The sequence below is a fragment of the Oncorhynchus clarkii genome, chromosome 2 (genome assembly GCF_045791955.1).
Source record: "Oncorhynchus clarkii lewisi isolate Uvic-CL-2024 chromosome 2, UVic_Ocla_1.0, whole genome shotgun sequence".
NCBI classification, from domain to species: Eukaryota; Metazoa; Chordata; class Actinopteri; order Salmoniformes; family Salmonidae; genus Oncorhynchus; species Oncorhynchus clarkii.
The window spans coordinates 97,889,266-97,910,862 of NC_092148.1; positions in this window are offsets into that span (position 1 = coordinate 97,889,266).

Below are 21,597 nucleotides of genomic sequence, written 5' to 3' on the forward strand. Positions count from 1 at the left end.
CTGACCTGACTATGTAGGAGACCTGACCTGTCTATGTAGGAGACCTTACCTGACTATGTAGGAGACCGGACCTGACTACGAAGTAGACCTTATTATGTAGGAGACCTGACCTGACTATTTAGGAGACCTGACTGTGTTAGAGACCTGAATATGTAGGAGACCTGACCTGACTATGTAGGAGACATGACCTGACTATGTAGGAGACCTGACCTGACTATGTAGGAGACCAGGCCTGACTATTTAGGGGACCTGACCTGACTATGAAGGAGACCTGACTATGAAGGAGACCTGACTATGGAGGAGACCTGACCTTTTTTATTTTATTTATTTTACCTTTATTTAACAAGTCAGTTAAGAACAAATTCTTATTTACAATGACGGCCTAGGGACAGTGGGTTAACTGCCTGTTCAGGGGCAGAACGACAGATTTGTACCTTGTCAGCTCAGGGGTTTGAACTTGTAACCTTCCGTTTACAAGTCCAACGCTCTAACCACTAGGCTACCCTGCCGCCCCGACCTGACTATGTAGGAGACCTGACCTGACTATATAGTAGACCTGAATATGTGGGGGGTGGATGAATGAATGGATGGGTGGATGAATGGAGGGGTGGATGAATGGAGGGGTGGATGAATGGAGGGGTGGATGTATGGCTGGATGAATGGAGGGGTGGATGAATGGATGAATGAATGGATGGGTGGATGAATGTATGTATGGGTGGATGGATGGATGAATGGAGGGGTGGATGAATGTATGTATGGGTGGATGGATGGATGAATGGAGGGGTGGATGAATGGAGGGGTGTATGCATGTATGGATGGATGAATAGAGGGGTGGATGTATGGATTTATGAATGGAGGGGTGTATGTATGGATGGATGGATGGATGAATGGAGGGGTGGATGAATGTATGGATGGATGGATGAATGGAGGGGTGTATGAATGAATGGATGTGTGGATGCATGTATGGATGGATGGATGAATGGATTGATGGAGGGGTGGATGAATGGATGGATTGATGGAGGGGTGGATGAATGGATGGATTGATGGAGGGGTGGATGAATGGATGGATGGAGGGGTGGATGAATAGAGGGGTGGATGAATGGAAGGGTGGATGGATGGATGAATGGAGTGGTGGATGAATGGAGGGGTGGATGCATGTATTGATGGATGAATGAATGAATGGGTGGATGAATAGAGGGGTGGATGAATGGAAGGGTGGATATATGGAAGGGTTGATGAATGTATGGATGTATAAAAAAATGGAGGGGTGGATGAATGTATGGAGGGGTGGATGAATGAATGGATGGGTGGATGAATGGAAGGATGGATGAATGGATGGGTGGATGAATGTATGAATGAATGGATGGGTGGATGCATGTATGGATGGATGAATGAATGGAGGGGTGGATGAATGAATGGAGGGGTGGATGAATGAATGGATGGGTGGATGCATGTATGGATGGATGAATGAATGGAGGGGTGGATGAATGAATGGAGGGGTGGATGAATGTATGGATGGATGAATGTATGGATGGATGAATGAATGGAGGGGTTGATGAATGTATGGATGGGTGGATGAATGGAAGGGTGGATGGATGCATGAATTGAGTGGTGGATGAATGGATGGGTGGATGAATGTATGAATGGAGGGGTGGATGAATGGAGGGGGTATGAATGGAAGGGTGGATGTATGGAGGGGTGGATGAATGTATGGATGGATGAATGAATGGATGGGTTGATGAATGTACGGATGGAGGGGTGGATGAATGTAGGGGTGGACGAATGGATGGAGGGGTGGATGAATGGATGGATGAATAGAAGGGTGGATGAATGGAAGGGTGGATGAATGGAGGGATGGATGAATGGAGGGGTGGATATATGGATTTATGAATGGAGGGATGGATGAATGGATGGATGAATGGAGGGGTGGATGAATGGATGGATGAATGGAGGGGTGGGTGAATGTCTGGATGGGTGCATGAATAGAGGGGTGGATGAATGGAGGGGTGGATATATGGAAGGGTGGATGAATGTATGGATGGATGAATGAATGGAGGGGTGGATGAATGGAGGTATGGATGGATGGAGGGTGGATGAATGGAGTGGTGGATGAATGGATGAATGGAGGGTTGGATGTATGGAAGGGTGGATGTATGGAGGGGTGATTGAATGTATGGATGGATGGATGGATGGGTGGATGAATGAATGGACGGGTGGAGGGGTGGATTAATGTATGGATGGATGGATGGAGTGGTGGATGAATAGAGGGGTGGATGAATGGAGGGATGGATTAATGGAGGGGTTGATGAATATATGGATGGATGGATGAATGTATGGACGGATGGAGGGGTGGATTAATGTATGGATGGATGGAGGGGTGGATGAATGAATGGATGGATGAATGGAGTGGTGGATGTGTGGAATGATGAATTGAGGTTTGGATGAATGTATGGATGGATGGATGAATAGAGGGGTGGATGAATGTATCGATGGATGGATGAATGGAGGGGTGGATGAATGGAAGAGTGGATGAATGGATGGATGCACGAATGGAGGGTTGGATGAATGGAGGGGTGGATGAATGGAAGAGTGGATGAATGGATGGATGCACGAATGGAGGGGTTGATGAATGGAGTGGTGGATGAATGGAGTGGTGGATGAATGGATGGGTGGATGAATGGAGGGGTGGATGAATGGAAGTGTTGATGAATGGAGGGGTGGATGAATGGAGGGGTGGATTAATGGAGGGGTGGATGAATGGAGGGGTGGATTAATGGAGGGGTGGATGAATGGAGGGGTGGATGAATGGAGAGGTGGATGTGTGGATGGATGAATTGAGGGGTGGGTGAATGTATGGATGGATGGATGAATAGAGGGGTGGATGAATGTATGGAGTGATGGATGAATGGAGGGGTGGATGAATGGAGTGGATGAATGGATGGATGCATGAATGGAGGGGTGGATGAATGGAGGTGTGGATGAATGGAAGTGTTGATGAATGGAGGGGTGGATGAATATATGGATGGAGAATGGAGGTGTGGATGAATGGAAGTGTTGATGAATGGGGGGGTGGATGAATGGAGGGGTGGATTAATGGAGGGGTGGATGAATGTATATGTGGATGAATGAATGGATGGATGGATGAATGGTTGGGTGGATGAATGGAAGGGTGGGTGGGTGGATGAATGGAGTGGTGGATAAATGGAAGAGTGGATTGATGCATGAATGGAAGGGAGGATGAATGGAGTGGTGGATGGGTGGATGAATATATGGATGGATGGATGAATGGAGGTTTGGATGAATGTATATGTGGATGAATGTATGGAGGGGTGGATTAATGTATGTATGGATGGAGGGGTGGATAAATGAATGGATAGGGTGGATGAATGGAAGGATGGATGGATGAATGTATGGACGGATGGAGGGGTGGATTAATGGATGGATGAATGGAGTGGTGGATGAATGGAGTGGTGGATGAATGGAGGGGTGGATGAATGGAGTGGTGGATGGGTGAATGAATATATGGATGGATGAATGGAGGGGTGGATGAATGGAGGGGTGGATGAATGGATCGGTGGATGAATGGAGTGGTGAATGGGTGAATGAATATATGGATGGATGAATGGAGGGGTGGATGAATGGAGGGGTGGATGAAGGGAGGGGTGGATGAATGGAAGGTTGGATGAATGTATGGATGGATGAATGGATGGGTGGATGAATGGAGGGGTGGATGAATGTATTGGATGGATGAATGTATTGGATGGATGAATGAATTGATGGGTGGATGAAGGTATGGATGGATGGAGGGGTGGATGAATGGAGGGGTGGATGAATGTATTGGATGGACGAATGAATTGATGGGTGGATGAAGGTATGGATGGATGGAGGGGTGGATGAATGGAGGGGTGGATGAATTGAGGGTCGGATGTATGGAGGGATGGATGAATGTATGGATGGATGAATGGTGGGGTGGATGAATGAATGGAGGGGTGGATGAATGTATGGATGGATGAATGTATGGAGGGGTGGATGAATGGAGGGGTGGATTAATTGAGGGGTGGATGTATGGAGGGGTGGATGAATGTATGGATGGATGAATGGTGGGATGGATGAATGTTTGGATGGATGAATGTATGGAGGGGTGGATTAATGTATGGATGGATGGATGGATGGATGGATGGATGGATGGATGGATGGGTGGATGAATGTATGGAGGGGTGGATGAATAGAGGGGTGGATTAATGGAGGGATGGATTAATGGAGGGGTAGATGAATATATGGATGGATGGATGAATGTATGGACGGATGGAGGGGTGGATTAATGTATGGATGGATGGAGGGGTGGATGAATGAATGGATGTGTGGATGAATGGATGGATGAATGGAGTGGTGGATGAATGGAGTGGTGGATGAATGTATGGATGGATGGATGAATAGAGGGGCGGATGAATGGAGTGGTGGATGAATGGAGGGGTGGATGAATGGAGGGGTGGATGTATGGATTGATGAATGGAGGGGTCGATGAATGTATGGATGGATGGATGAATGGAGGTGTGGATGAATGTATGGATGGATGAATGGAAGGGTGGATAAAAGTATGGATGTATGGATGGATGAATGGCGATGTGGATGAATGGAAGGGTTGATGAATGGAGGGGTAGATGAATGGAGGGGTGGATGATTGGAGGGGTGGATGGATGGAGGGGTGGATCAATATTTGGATGGTGAATGGAGGGGTGGATGAATGGAGGTGTGGTTTAATGGAGGGGTGGATGGATGGATGGAGGGGTGGATGAATATATGGATGGAGAATGGAGGTGTGGATGAATGGAAGTGTTGATGAATGGAGGGGTGGATGAATGGAGGGGTGGATTAATGGAGGGGTGGATTAATGGAGGGTTGGATGGGTGGATGAATATATGGATGGAGAATGGAGATGTGGATGAATGGATGGATGCATGAATGGAGGGGTGGATGAATGGATTGATGAATGGAGGGGTCGATGAATGTGTGGATGGATGGATGAATGGCGATGTGGATGAATGGAAGGGTTGATGAATGGAGGGGTGGATGATTGTAGGGATGGATGGATGGTGGGGTGGATGAATATATGGATGGAGGGGTGGATGAATGGATCGGTGGATGAATGGAGGGGTGGATTAATGGAGGGGTGGATGAATATATGGATGGAGAATGGAGGGATGGATGAATGGATGGGTGGATGAAGGGAAGGGTTGATGAATGGATGGGTGGATGAATATATGGATGGAGAATGGAGGTGTGGATGAATGGAGGGGTGGATGAATGGAGGGGTGGATGAATGGAGGGGTGGATGAATGGAGGGGATGCTTAATGGAGGGGTGGATGAATGGAGGGGATGATTAATGGAGGGGTGGATGAATGTAGGGGTGGATGAATGGAGGGGTGGATGGATGGAGGGGTGGATGAATATATGGATGGAGAATGGAGGGGTGGATGACTGGATTGATGAATGGAGGGGTCGATGAATGTATGGATGGATGGATGAATGGCGATGTGGATGAATGGAAGGGTTGATGAATGGAGGGGTGGATGATTGTAGGGATGGATGGATGGAGGGGTGGATGAATATATGGATGGAGGGGTGGATGAATGGATCGGTGGATGAATGGAGGGGTGGATTAATGGAGGGGTGGATGAATATATGGATGGAGAATGGAGGGATGGATGAATGGATGGGTGGATGAAGGGAAGGGTTGATGAATGGATGGGTGGATGAATATATGGATGGAGAATGGAGGTGTGGAGGAATGGAGGGGTGGATGAATGGAGGGGATGCTTAATGGAGGGGTGGATGAATGGAGGGGATGATTAATGGAGGGGTGGATGAATGTAGGGGTGGATGAATGGAGGGGTGGATGGATGGAGGGGTGGATGAATATATGGATGGAGAATGGAGGGGTGGATGACTGGATTGGTTGATGAAGGGAAGGGTGGATGAATGGAGGTGTGGATGATTGGAGGGGTGGATGAATATATGGATGGAGAATGGAGGGGTGGATGAATGGAAGGGTGGATTAATGGAGGGGTGGATTAATGGAGGGGTGGATGAATGTATGGATGGATGAATGGAGTGGTTGATGGGTGGATGAATGTATGGATGGATGAATGGAGTCGTGGATGAATGGAGGGGTGGATGAATGTATGGATGGATGGATGAATAGAGAGGTGGATGAATGTATGGATGGATGAATGGAGGGTTGGATGATTGTATATGTGGATGAATGAATGGATGGGTGGATTAATAGAGGGGTGGATGAATGGAAGGGTGGGTGGGGGGATGAATGGAGTGGTGGATTAATGGAGGGGTGGATGGATGGAGGGGTGGATGAATATATGGATGGAGAATGGAGTGGTGGATGAATGGAGTGGTGGATGAATGGAGGGGTGGATGAATGTATGGATGGATGGATGAATAGAGGGGTGGATGAATGTATGGATGGATGGATGAATGGAGGGTTGGATGTATGGAGGGGTAGATGAATATATGGATGGAGAATGGAGGGGTGGATGAATGGATGGGTAGATGAAGGGAAGGGTGGCTGTATGGAGGGGTGGATGATTGGAGGGGTGGATGGATGGAGGGGTCTGAATGGATGGATGGATGGATGAATGGAGGGGTCTGAATGGATGGATGGATGGATGAATGGAGGTGTGGATGAATGTATGGATGGATGAATGGAGGGGTGGATGAATGGAAGGGTTGATGAATGGAGGGGTGGATGAATGGAGGGGTGGATGATTGGAGGGGTGGATGGATGGAGGGGTGGATGAATATATGGGTGGATGAATGGATGGGTGGATGAATGGAGGGGTGGATTAATGGAGGGGTGGATGGATGGAGGGCTGGATGAATATATGGATGGAGAATGTAGGGGTGGATGAAGGGAAGGGTGGATGAATGGATGGTTGGATGAATATATGGATGGAGAATGGAGGTGTGGATGAATGGATGGGTGGATGAATGGATGGTTGGATGAATATATGGATGGAGAATGGAGGTGTGGATGAATGGAGGGGTGGATGAATGGAGGGGTGGATGAATGGAGGGGTGGATGAATGGAGGGGTGGATGAATGGAGGGGTGGATGAATGGAGGGGATGATTAATGGAGGGGTGGATGAAGGCAAGGGTGGATGAATGGATGGGTGGATGAATATATGGATGGAGAATGGAGGTGTGGATGAATGGAGGGGTGGATGAATGGAGGGGTGGATGAATGGAGGGGATGATTCATGGAGGGGTGGATGAATGGAGGGGTGGATGGATGGAGGGGTGGATGAAGGTAAGGGTGGATTCTACTTGTATTGTTCCTCTTCCTGATCAAGCTGTTTCATCCCGCCCTCCCGAGTGGTGCAGTGGTCTAAGGAACTGCATCGCAGTGCTTGCTGTGCCTCTAGAGATCCTGGTTCGAGTCCAGGCTCAGTGGTCTAAGGAACTTCCGGATTAAGTGTTCACAATTGTGTCAAGAAGCCGTGCGGCTTGGTTGGTTGTGTTTTGGAGGACGCACGGCTCTCGACCTTTGCTGCTCCCGAGTCCGTACGGAAACCACGAAATGGGGGGTATAAGTTATAAAAAAGGGCCTTATGTTATGGTCTCTGGGGATTGAAGATGGTGGTTAATGTATTATACTCTTAGTTCTTCCCTGATCCCTGCAGATCTGTTCTGAGAGACAAGAGGGGGATGAGGGAGGTAGTGGAGAGGTGTTGGTTACAGTAAATGGAAAGACAGGGGGTTCATGAGTAGGTGTCAAAAAAGGGCTATGGGATGACAGCTGGAGAGAGAGAGCCAGAGAGAGCGAGAGCCAGAGAGAGCGAGAGCCAGCGAGAGCCAGAGAGAGAGAGAGCCAGAGAGAGAGCCAGAGAGAGAGAGAGCCAGAGACAGAGAGAGAGAGAGAGCCAGAGAGAGAGAGAGCCAGAGAGAGAGAGAGCCAGAGAGAGAGAGAGCCAGAGAGAGAGAGTGAGCCAGAGAGAGCAAGAGCCAGAGAGGGAGAGAGAGAGCGAGAGAGGGTATCCATACGGAGTTGTTTTCACACTCTTGATTTGACCAGACGACAGAGAGAGAGAACAGTTCTGAGCTGAACATAACATTATGCCTGTTATTTATCATCTCCAAGCTGCTATTTCATTCTATATTATCACATAAGGTAATCTCCCTGTTTTAATATGTAATTTTTTAGAGTGGTCCAAAAACCATTAGAAGAATTGTAATCTAATTAAGAAATGTAGATCCAGCAAGTTGTGTAAATTAGTATATTTCTCCTGCTGGCAGTTTTGGCAGACTTGTGTTCCTCTGAGAGAGATGGAGGGAGAGAGAGAGGAGAGAAGGAGAGGTGAAGGGAGGAGGGAGAGAGATGAGGGGCAGGAGGGAGAGAGGAGGAGAAGGGAGAGAGGAGAGAGAGGAGGAGAGGGGGAGGGAGGAGGGAGAGAGATGGGGGAAAGAGATGAGGGGGAAGGAGGAGGGAGAGAGGTGAGGGGAGTGAGGGAGAGGAGAGAGAGAGAGAGAAGAGAGGAGTGAGGGACAGGAGAGAGGAGGGAGGGAGGGAGAGGAGAGAGAGGAGGAGAGGTGAAGGGATGAGGAAGAGAGATGGGGAGGAGGGAGAGATTAGGGGAGTGAGAGAGAGGAGAGAGAGAAGAGAGGAGTGAGGGACAGGAGAGAGGAGTGAGGGAGGGAGAGGAGATAGAGAAGGAGAGGTGAAGGGATGAGGAAGAGAGATGGGGGGAGGAGGGAGAGATTAGGGGAGTGAGGGAGAGGAGAGAGAGAAGAGAGGAGTGAGTGAGTGAGGGAGAGAGAGGAGAGGAGTGAGGGAGAGGAGAGAGAGAGGAGAGGAGAGAGAGCGAGTAGGGGAGTGAGGGAGATGAGAGAGAGAGTAGGGGAGAGAGTGAGAGGAGACTTAGATGAGTGGAGTGGGGGAGATGAGGGGAGTGATGGAGAGGAGAGAGGAGGGGAGTGGGGGCGAGGAGAGAGAGAGGAGGGGTGTGAGGGAGAGAGCGAGAGAGGAGGGGAGAGGAGAGAGAGAGGAGGGGTGTGAGGGAGAGAGCGAGAGAGGAGGGGAGAGGAGAGAGAGAGGGTTGTGAGGGAGATGAGGTGAGTGAGTGAGAGAGAGGAGGGGAGTGAGAGAGAGGAGGGGAGTGAGGGAGAGGAGAGTTAGAGGAGGGGTGTGGCGGAGAGGGGAGTGGGGAAGAGGAGAGAGAGAGAGGAGGGGTGTGAGGGAGAGAGGAGGGGAGTGAGGGAGAGGAGAGAGGGGGAGTGAGGGAGAGGAGAGAGCAAGGATGGGTGGGGGAGAGGAGAGAGGAGGGGAGTGGGGGAGAGGAGAGCGAGAGGGGTGTGAGGGAGAAGAGAAAGAGAGAGGAGGTGAGTGAGTGAGAGAGAGGAGGGAGTGGGGGAGAGAAAGAGGAGGGGTGTGAGGGAGAGGAGTGAGGAGGTGAGTGACAGAGGAGAGGGGAGTGAGGGAAAGGAGAGAGAGGAGGGGTGGGGGAGAGGTGAGGGAGTGAGGGAGAGGAGAGAGTAGCAGAGAGTAATGGGCCTCAGCTAAAGCGACAGATGAAGATGAAGATTTTGTGTGAAAAGCTGACAGAGACGACATACACACACACACACACACACACACACACACACACACTCTCTCTCTCTCACTCTCTCTCAACATGTAACATTCAGAAGGGTTGAGGTTGGTAGGGTAGAAGGACATACACATTAATATATCTGCTGCTACAAATTGATACTATGTGGGCTGTAAAACAAGTAACCAGTGTACTGTGAATGTACACATGCTTCATTCCACGGTTCATGAGTAGATGGATCTGATTATATCTTCTCTTCTGCTCTACTAAACTCTACTATATTCTACTATACTCTACTCTATTCTACCATATTCTATTCTACTATGCTCTACTCTATTCTGCCATACTCTATTCTACTATACTCTACTCTACTATACTCTACTCTATTCTACTCTACTCCACCATACTATATTCTACTATACTCTACTCTACTATACTCTACTCTATTCTACTCTACTCCACCATACTATATTCTACTATACTCTACTCTACTCTACTTTACTCTACACTATTCTGCTATACTCTGCTATATTCTACTATACTCTTCTATATTCTACCATACTCTGCTATATTCTACTATGCTCTACTATACTCTACTCTATTCTGCCATACTCTATTCTACTATAATCTGCTATATTCTACTATACTCTACTATACTCTACTCTATTCTACTCTGCTCTACTATACTATACTCTGCTCTGCCGTACTCCATTCTACTATACTCTACTCTATTCTACTATACTCTGCTATATTCTACCATGCTCTATTCTATTCTACCATACTCTACTATACTATACTCTACTCTATTCTACTATACGCTGTTATACTATACTCTACTATACTCTACTCTACTCTATTCTACCATACTCTAGGCTACTACACTCTACTCTATTCTACTATACTCTGCTATATTCTGCCATACTCTATTCTACTATACTCTACTCTATTCTACCATACTCTAGGCTACTACACTCTACTCTATTCTACTATACTCTACTCTATTCGACTATACTCTACTCTACTGTACTATACTATATTCTACTATACTCTACTCTATTTTACTCTGCTCTACTATACTCTGCTCTATTTTGCCATACCCTATTATACTATACTCTATTCTACTATACTCTGCTATATTCTACTATACTCTACTCTATTCTGCCATACTCTATTCTGCCATACTCTACTCTATTCTACCATACTCTATTCTACTATAAACTACTCTATTCTACTATACTCTGATATAATCTACTATACTCTACTCTATTCTACTCTACTCTACTATACTTTACTCTATTCTACCATACTCTATTCTACTATACTCTACTCTATTCTACTATACTGCACTATATTATATTCAACTATATTCTATTCTACTATACTCTATTCTATTCGACCTTACTCTACTATACTCCACTCGATTCTACTATACACTACTCTACTTTATTCTACTCTACTCTATTCTACATTACTCTACTATGCTCTACTCTATTCAACCATACTCTACTCCATTCTACTCTACTATACTATACTCTACTATGTTCTACTATGCTCCACTATACTCCACTCTACTCCATTCTACTATACTATATTCTGCTATACTATACTATATTCTACTAGACTATACTATATTCTACTATACTCTGTTCCAATATACTTTACCATACTCTTCTCTATTCTACTATACTCTACTCTATTCTACTATACTCTACTCTATTCTACTATGCTATACTCTACTCTATTCTACTATACTACACTATATTATATCCGACTATATTCTATTCTACTATACTATACTCTATTCTACCTTACTCTACTATACTCCACTCGATTCTACTATACACTACTCTACTCCATTCTACTCTACTCTATTCTACAGTACTCTACTATGCTCTACTCTATTCAGCCATACTCTGCTCCATTCTACTCTACTATACTATACTCTAATATGTTCTACTATGCTCCACTATACTCCACTCTACTCCATTCTACTATACTATATTCTGCTATACTATACTCTATTCTACTATACTATACTCTACTGAATTATGCTATACTTTGTTCTACTATACTCTACCATACTCTTCTCTATTCTACTATACTATACTCTATTCTACTGTACTTTACTCTATTCTGGAATACTCTATTTTACTAATTTCTACTCTATTCTACTATACTCTATTCTACTATGCTCTATTCTACTATACTCTATTCTATTAATTTTTACTCTATTCTACTATACCCTATTATTCTCGATTCTACTCTAATCTATTATAATCTCTTCTACTATACTATATTCTACTCGATTCTACCCTACTCTACTCTATCATTCTCTACTCTACTATACTCTATTCGACTCTACTATACTCTACTCTACTCTATTATACTTTTGTCTACTCTACTATACTATATTCTATTCTACTATACTCTATTCTACTGTACTCTACTAAACTATGTTCTACTCCACTCTATTCTACTCTACTCTGGTTTATTCTCTACTACTCTATTCTACTCTACTATACTATTTTCTATTCTACTATACTCTACTCTATTCTACTATACTTCTACTCTACACTACTATATTCCACTCTACTCTCTTCTATACTCTACTATATTCTACTATCTATACTCTACTATCTTATACTATACTATATTCTACTCTACTATATTCTATTCTACTCTACTATACTCTACTATACTCCATTCTACTCTGCTACACTATATTCTACTCTAATATACTCTACTCTATTCTACTCTGATATACTATATTCTACTCTACTATACTCTATTCTACTATACTCTTTTCTACTCTACTCCACCATACTATATTCTACTCTACTCTACTATATTCTATAGTCTGTTATACTCTACTATACTATACTATATTCTACTCTACTTTACTATACCCTGCTATATTCTACTCTATTCTACTCTACTCTATTCTACTATACTCTAATCTACAATACTGTATTCTACTATACTCTATTCTACTAATTTCTACTCTATTATACTATACTCTATTCTACTATAGTCTATTCTACAATACTCTATTCTACTATACTCTATTCTACTAATTTCTACTCTATTCTACTATACTCTATTCTACTATACTGTATTCTACTCTACTCTACTCTACTCTATTTGACGCTACCATACTATATTCTACTCTAAAATACTCTACCCTATTCTACTCTGATATACTATATTCTACTCTACTATACTCTATTCTACTATACTATTTTCTACTCTACTATACTATATTCTACTCTACTATACTATACTCTACTCTCTTCTGCTATACTATATTCTACTCTATTCTATTCTACTATACTCTATTCTATACTCTGTTATACTATACTATAATCTACTCTATTCTAATCTGCTTTACTATACCCTACTATATTCTACTCTACTCTATTGTGCTATACTCTATTCTACTATACTGTATTCTACTATACTCAATTCTACTAATTTCTACTCTATTCTACTATACTCTATTCTACTATGCTCTATTCTACTATACTCTATACTACAATACTCTATTCTACTATACTATATTCTAATAATTTCTACTCTATTCTACTATACTCTATTCTAATATATTCTACTCTACTATACTATATTCTACTCTACTATACTCTACTCTCTTCTACTCTACTATACTCTAGTCTACTATACTATACTCTCTTCTACTATACTATACTATACTCACCTATACTCTATTCTACTCTGCTATGCTCTACAATACTCTACTCTATTCTACTCTACTATACTATATTACACTCTACTATACTCTAATATATTATAATCTACTCTACTACACTATATTCTACTCTAATATACTCTACTCTGTTCTACTCTACTATACTATACTCTACTCTGCTCTACTCTATTCTACTCTACTCTACTATACTATACTCTACTCTCTTCTACTCTACTATATTCTACTCTTCTATACTCTGCTCTATTCTACTCTACTATACTATATTCCACTCTACTCTACTCTATTCTACTCTACTACACTCTCTTATACTCTATTCTACTCTCTTCTACTCTACTATATTCTACTCTACTATACTCTACTCTCTTCTACTCTGTTCTACTCCATGCTCTGGTGCACACACACATTCACACATATATACGCATACACACTCACACACTCACAGACACACGCACACACATACACACCGAGAGCAATGGAGATATTACAGAACCACAAGGGGAGCAGCCTGCACCACGCCAGAAGTCCTGCTAATATTATCTGTGCTGGGTGGTGCCAATGACTCCACCGTGTGTGGTAGGACTTGTGTGTAGCCACTGTGTTAGGGTAGTCTTGTTAACACGTCCTTTACTTGAGAGTCTGGAAAGGCTGCTTTGATGTGTGGGCACGATGCGACCATAATGAAGGGGCTGTGCCCTCAGACTTCAAGAAGGCACCCTACGCTGGTTGGATATCCCCGTTTAGAATCAAACTAATGATGATGTATTTTAAGTAGGACTGCTCTGGCCCTTACCCTTCCAATCAGCCAGCCCTCACCCTTCCATCCAGCCCTCACCCTTCCATCCAGCCCTCACCCTTCCATCCAGCCCTCACCCTTCCATCCAGCCCTCTCCCTTCCAGCCAGCCCTTCCAGCCAGCCCTCACCCTTCCATCCAGCCCTCACCCTTCCATCCAGCCCTCACCCTTCCAGCCAGCCCTTCCCCTTCCAACCAGCCCTCTTCCTTCCAGCCCTCTCCCTTCCAGCCAGCCCTCACCCTTCCAGCCAGCCCTTCCCCTTCCAGCCATCCCTCTCCCTTCCAGCCAGCCCTCACCCTTCCAGCCAGCCCTCACCCTTACAGCCAGCCCTCACCCTTCCAGCCAGCCCTTCCCCTTCCAGCCAGCCCTCACCCTTCCAGCCAGCCTTTCCAGCCAGCCCTCACCCTTCCAGCCAGCCCTCACCCTTCCAGCCAGCCCTTCCAGCCAGCCCTCTCCCTTCCAGCCAGCCCTCTCTCTTCCAGATCTCGAAATGTATTCAAAAATAATTATTACCACCATAAATATCAATAACTGTAAAAAGCCTGTGTTTAAAAACATGGATATCCACTTTACTACTGTAAATCAGCATGGTTTTGTGGCACAGTCGATGGCATGCAGGGCTACGTTTGAGGTTTCACCACGGACAAGCTCTCTCTCCCTGCCTCTTTCACTACGATCAGAGCCGGCTGTAATAATCAGCTCGTGGCAAATCAGGTAAAAAAAAAAAAAAAATGTTGATGCTGTATTTATCATGACATCAAAACATATTCAACGATTTTCCACCAACAGGTTTCTGTGCCAATGGACCAGACACACAACCGATAAGCAGTGCGTAACTGCATACCGATTACCGACTTAGAGCTCTTCGCCATGGTTTCCGTTTTCAACACTACAATCAAATAGAGTATGTAAATCTTGACAAACAGAAAACAACATCCCTCTCAGTATCTAAGGCTTGGTTTGACAATCTCCGAATGTCAGTTAACTTTTTGGTGTTTTGTAAAAGATATCTCTTTGCATTTATCGAAAAGGCCCCTGCACAGTTTGGATCCTGGTATTACGGTTCATTCAGAAAGTATTCAGACCCCTTCCCTTTTTTCACAGTTTGTTATGATGAAATGAATTAAATTAAATGTTTTCCTCATCAATCTACACACAATACCACATAATGGCAAAGCGAAAACAGATTTTTAGAAATGTTTGAAATTAATTTAAAAATACCTTATTTACATTAGTATTCAGACCTTTTGCTATGAGACTCTAAATTGAGCTCAGGTGCATCCTGTTTCCACTGATCATCCTTGAGATGTTTCTAAAACTTGATTGGAGTCCACCTGTGGTAAATTCAATTGATTGGACATGATTTGGAAAGGCACACACCTGTCTACATAAAGGTCCCACAGTTGACAGGTGCATGTCAGAGAAAAAACAACAAGTCATGAGGTCGAAGGAATTGTCCGTAGAGCTCTGACACAGGATTGTGTTGAGGCACGGCTCTGAGGAAGGGTACCAAAACATTTCTGAAGCATTGAAGGTCTGGAACCACAGAGACTCCTCCTAGAGCTGGCTGCCCGGCCAAACTGAGCAATTAGGGGAGAAAGGGCCTTGGTCAGGGAACTTGAACACGATCTAACATCTCTGGATAGACCTGAAAATTGCTGTGCAGCGACGTTTCCCATCCAATCTGACAGAGCTTGAGAGGATCTGAAAAGAAGAATATGAGAAACTCCCCAAATACAGGTGTGCCAAGCTTGTAGCGTCTTCATAATTATGGGGAATTGTGTGCATATTGATGAGGTGGAAAAAAAAACAATTTAATTAATTTTAGAATAAGGCTGTAACTTAACAAAATGTGGAAAAAAAATCGGAATACTTTCTGAATGTACTAGTAAGAAGTGATGTGGTATATTGCTCAATGTTATCACAGATTTTATTTTTAAAATTCAGCTGCCCTTTTCAGTGGGGAGGTTACCATGGCGACCAAGGCACTCTGAGTTGTCCGTGACAGTGTGCCTGTGAGATGACTAGTTGGCCGATGTGTCTTCGGTAACAGTTGAAGCCTCAAACAGTGAAAAAAAAACAACCCCGCTTGTGAACAAAACAACGTAAATAGCCAAAAGACACAAGGACAAAGTCTCACTTCAAGTCGACTTTTGAGTAAATTAGACCAACTTTTATGCCTGTGTGTAGTGCTTCTTAAAATGAATCTTACCTCAGCACTTCAATCACAGTGTGCACAGCTCCCCAGAGAGGCGGTGTTGCTGCGCGTTGCTCGAATTGTGGTTATTTGTGTTTATTATCTAATTGTGTTTATTATAGGATTCCTAGTTCTTTGTGTGTTTAGCCACCGTCTATGAATCAAAATGACTAAATCACTTTTGAAAACAGCTACTGCACCATTGATTTTGCTATGAATGTGCTCATACTTGATTTCTATTTATATTCGCAGATGTGAGTGAGATGCACTGGGGAGCTCAGATCACCTGCCTACATGGCTGGTTAAATATACATCTTACCTGCCAATGCCATCATCTACCTGTATTTGGCAGGTGTTCATTTTAGGCCCTGCAAAAACAGCGCATCAATATCAGAAGTAAAACTACAGCTTGCTGTACAGAGTAAATCTGATCTGAATGAAATTAATGAAACATTCAAATAACATGGTTTTTTGTACCAGCATTCAAATGACATTTTCATTGGGGGGGGTTCTCAACTTTGATTGGCTAATTATTTTATATTTTTTCATCTAGGGATGCCAAATGCTTTCTGGCATCAATCAATCAAATGCGACTGCGGTAACATTTTATGCTCTTTTGGTCCAGACAGCATCAGACAGCATCAGATTCAAGGGCTACACTGAGACAGAGGGGTTTCCTTCGTTCTGATGATTTCTCCGCTTCAGGCATTTTAGAATTGACAGAAAATTATGAAAATAAAGAGAGAGACGAAAGATCAATTATTTTATATACACTACCATGCAAAAGTTTGGGGTCCTTGTTTTTGAAAGAAAAGCACATTTTTTTTGTCCTTTAAAATAACATCAAATTGATCAGAAATCCAGTGTAGACATTGTTAATGTTGTAAATGACTATTGTAGCTGGAAACAGCAGATTTCTTTATGGAATATCTACATAGGTGTACAGAGGTCCATTATCAGCAGCCATCACTCCTGTGTTCCAATGGCACGTTGTGTTAGCTAATCCAAGTTTATAATTTTAAAAGTCTGATTAATCATTAGAAAACCTTATGTAAAAAACCTTAGAAAGAACTTTCTTCTGAAACTCGTCAGGCTATTCCATGCGAGAAATTGCCAAACTGGCTCCAACCAAAATAGAAACAGACTTTTACCAGAATAGAAACTGGCTCTAACCAGAATAGATAGAGGAGTGGGAGGCCACGGTGCACAACTGAGCAAGAGCGAGTCAGAACGGGCAGAACTGTAGAGGAGAAGAAAACAGCGTCAGGCAAGGGAAACCAGGCACAACAGGAACAAACAGCTATAAACATGGACTGACTGATTAGAGATTACGATCTGGCAGTGTGGAAGTGGCAGGACTGAGTATTTGTAGAGGTCTTGATTATGGAACAGGTTGCAGCTGGTGGAGATCTGCTCTGACTCCAGCACACCTGTCTCTGCCCACACAATCACACACACACACACAGAGAGAGAGAAGGAGGGGGAGAGAGTACTGGGGGAGTGGCGGGAGGTGACAGGCACTAGAGGGCGTGGCAGGAGCAGATGTGACAGTGTTTTTGTATAGTGTTTGTTTGGTCTTTGTTCCCATGCCTTTACACGGCACTCCTTAATTTGGGTACAATAAAAAATAAAAAAATGATGCATTCCTGCGTCTCTCTCCTGAATTATTTATATTTGACAGAATAATGGACCATTAAGGGAGATGGAATGGCCCATCTGACGACGCTGCGACTGGTCCGTCCGTGATAAACAAACACATTTAATATATGCTATCGCTAAAATAAACATTTGGTTGTGTAATGAAGATGTTAGGTAACAATAGAATAAATAGATAAATACTTTATAATTACAAAGCAGCATTTTCATTAGTTTGTTAATGTAGGATATATGTAGAAACAACAACAAATAACTGTTGTTTGTGGAACCAAGTATCAGCTTCTTTTATAAATACAGTACCAGTCAAAAGTTAACACACTCATTCAAGGGTTTTTCTTTATTTCTACTATTTTCTACATTGTAGAATAGTAGTGAAGACATCAGAACTATGAAATAACACATATGGAATCATGTGGTAACCAAAAAAGTGTTAAACAGATCAAAATCTATTTTATATTTGAGATTCTTCAGAGTATGCACTCTTGGCATTCTCTCAAACAGCTTAATGAGGAATGCTTTTCCAACAGTCTTGAAGTAGTTCCCACATATGCTGAGCACTTGTTTGCTGTTTTTCCTTCACTCTGCGGTCCAGCTCATCCCAAACCATCTCAATTTGGTTGAGGTCGGGTGATTGTGGAGGCCAGGTCATCTGATGCAGCTCCTTCACTCTCCTTCTTGGTCAAATAGCCCTTACACAGCCTGGAGGTGTGTTTTGGGTCAGATAGGATGGCGTATCGTGGCAGAATGCTGTGGTAGCCATGCTGATTAAGTGTGCCTTGAAATCTAAATCAATCACAGACAGTGTCACCAGCATAGCACCCCCACACCATCACACCTCCTCCTCCATACTTCACGGTGGGAACCACACATGCAGAGATCATCTGTTTCACAAACACACAGACCAAAGGACAGATTTCCACCGGTCTAATGTCTATTGTTTGTGTTTCTTGGCCGAAGCAAGTCTCTTCTTCTTACTGGTGTCCTTTAGTAGTGGTTTCCTTGCAGCAAATTGACCATGAAGGCCTGATTCACACTGTCTCCTCTGAGCAGGTAGCTCTATTGAACGTATCTTCTGCAGCAGAGGTAACTCTGGGTCTTCCTTTCCTGTGGCGGTCCTCATGAGAGCCAGTTTCATCATAGGACTTGATGGTTCTTGCGACTGCACTTGAAGAAACTTTCACATTTCTTGAAATTTTCCGTATTGACTGACCTTCATGTCTTAAAGTAATGATGGACTGTCATTTCTCTTTGCTTATTTGAGCTGTTCTTGCCATAATATGGACGTGGACTTTTACCAAATAGGGCTGAATTCTGTACACCACCCTTACCTGTCACAGAACTGATTGGCTCAAAGCATTAAGAAGGGAAGACATTCCACAGAAACGTTTAATTAAAATGCATTCTACTACCTCATGAAGCTGGTTGAGAGAATGCAAAGAGGGTATACACAACTAATATATACAACATTCAACCCCCTAATATATACAACCATCAACCCCTAATATATACACAACATTCAACCCCTAATATATACACAACATTCAACCCCTAATATATACACAACATTCAACCCCTAATATATACACAACAATCAACCCCTAATATATAAAACATTCAACCCCTAATATATACACAACAATCAACCCCTAATATATACACAACATTCAACCCCTAATATATACACAACAATCAACCCCTAATATATAAAACATTCAACCCCCTAATATATACAACCATCAACCCCTAATATATACAACATTCAACCACTGATATATACAACATTCAACCCCTAATTGTCACACCCTGATCTGTTTCACCTGTCTTTGTGCTTGTCTTCACCCCCCTCCAGGTGTCGCCCATCTTTCCCATTATCCCCATTATCCCCAGTGTATTTCTACTTGTGTTCTGTGTTTGTCTGTTGCCAGTTCGTCTTGTCAGGTCAGGTCCTACCAGCGTTCTTTCCCGCCTTCCTGTTGCGCTAGTTCTGTTTCCTGGTTTCACAATATGATACACAACAGGCACCAAAAGGCAGACCATATGCTATTTTGGCCATTTTCTCCTCAGCCACCTACTGTAGTCTTATGACTCATTTTTTGAGATATGCTGCTATTTAGCTAAATTAAAATGTTTCTTTCAGTGAGAACTTGAAACTCTCTTTGGAGGTTATACTTTTCAAATTCTTTTTTGAGGACTATTCCAAAGAATAGCAGCTGAGTTCATGAAGGTTTCTTTCCCAATACCGCTATTAAATCTAGAAGGAACAACTTCAGTTTCACTCCCTCTAGTAGAATAGTAATGGTTATTCTGGACCAGGTCTAAGTAGTTACATAGGTACCTGGCGACCGTGGACAATCTTATCAACAAATCACATTATTGTTTTTTGTGCTGACTTTTGAATATGCGTGCTCTTCCTGGTACAAAGATCATTAAAAACAAACTGCAGACATCTCAGAATTAGATGATTATTAAAACGTCCTATCACGTACTCATCTTCACCTTTCCCACTTTGAAAACATCAGATGGCTCAGAGTGGTGGAGAGAATCTCAGCGTTCTCACCCGCCTTCCTGTTGTGTATCATATGTGTTTCAAACCAGGAAACAGAACTAAGCGCAACAGGAAGGCGGGAAAGAAGAGAGAGAGAGAGACTCTCTCCTCAACTCTGAGCCATCTGAGGTTTTCAAAGTGGGAATGGTGAAGATGAGTACAGTCCCTGATCCCAGACAGTGTCTCCTGGCTCCCTGTGTGTCTCAGCCCCAGTATAGTCCCTGATCCCAGACAGTGTCTCCTGGCTCCCTGCGTGTCTCAGCCCCAGTCCCTGATCCCAGACAGTGTCTCCTGGCTCCCTGTGTGTCTCAGCCCCAGTCCCTGATCCCAGACAGTGTCTCCTGGCTCCCTGTGTGTCTCAGCCCCAGAACAGTCCCTGATCCCAGACAGTGTCTCCTGGCTCCCTGTGTGTCGCAGCCCCAGTACAGTCCCTGATCCCAGACAGTGTCTCCTGGCTCCCTGTGTGTCTCAGCCCCAGTACAGTCCCTGATCCCAGACAGTGTCTCCTGGCTAACTGTGTGTCTCAGCCCCAGAACAGTCCCTGATCCCAGACAGTGTCTCCTGGCTCCCTGTGTGTCCCAGTACAGTCCCTGATCCTAGAGAGTGTCTCCTGGCTCCCTGTGTGTCTCAGCCCCAGTCGACGATCCCAAGCAGTGTCTCCTGGCTCCCTGTGTGTCTCAGCCCCAGTATAGTCCCTGATCCCAGACAGTGTCTCCTGGCTTCCTGTGTGTCTCAGCCCCAGAACAGTGTCTGATCCCAGACAGTGTCTCCTGGCTACCTGCGTGTCTCAGCCCCAGTATAGTCCCTGATCCCAGACAGTGTCTCCTGGCTCCCTGTGTGTCCCAGTACAGTCCCTGATCCCAGACAGTGTCTCCTGGCTTCCTGTGTGTCTCAGCCCCAGAACAGTCCCTGATCCTAGACAGTGTCTCCTGGCTCCCTGTGTGTCTCAGCCCCAGTATAGTCCCTGATCCCAGACAGTGTCTCCTGGCTCCCTGTGTGTCCCAGTACAGTCCCTGTGTGTCTCAGCTCCAGTATAGTCCCTGATCCCAGACAGTGTCTCCTGGCTCCCTGTGTGTCCCAGT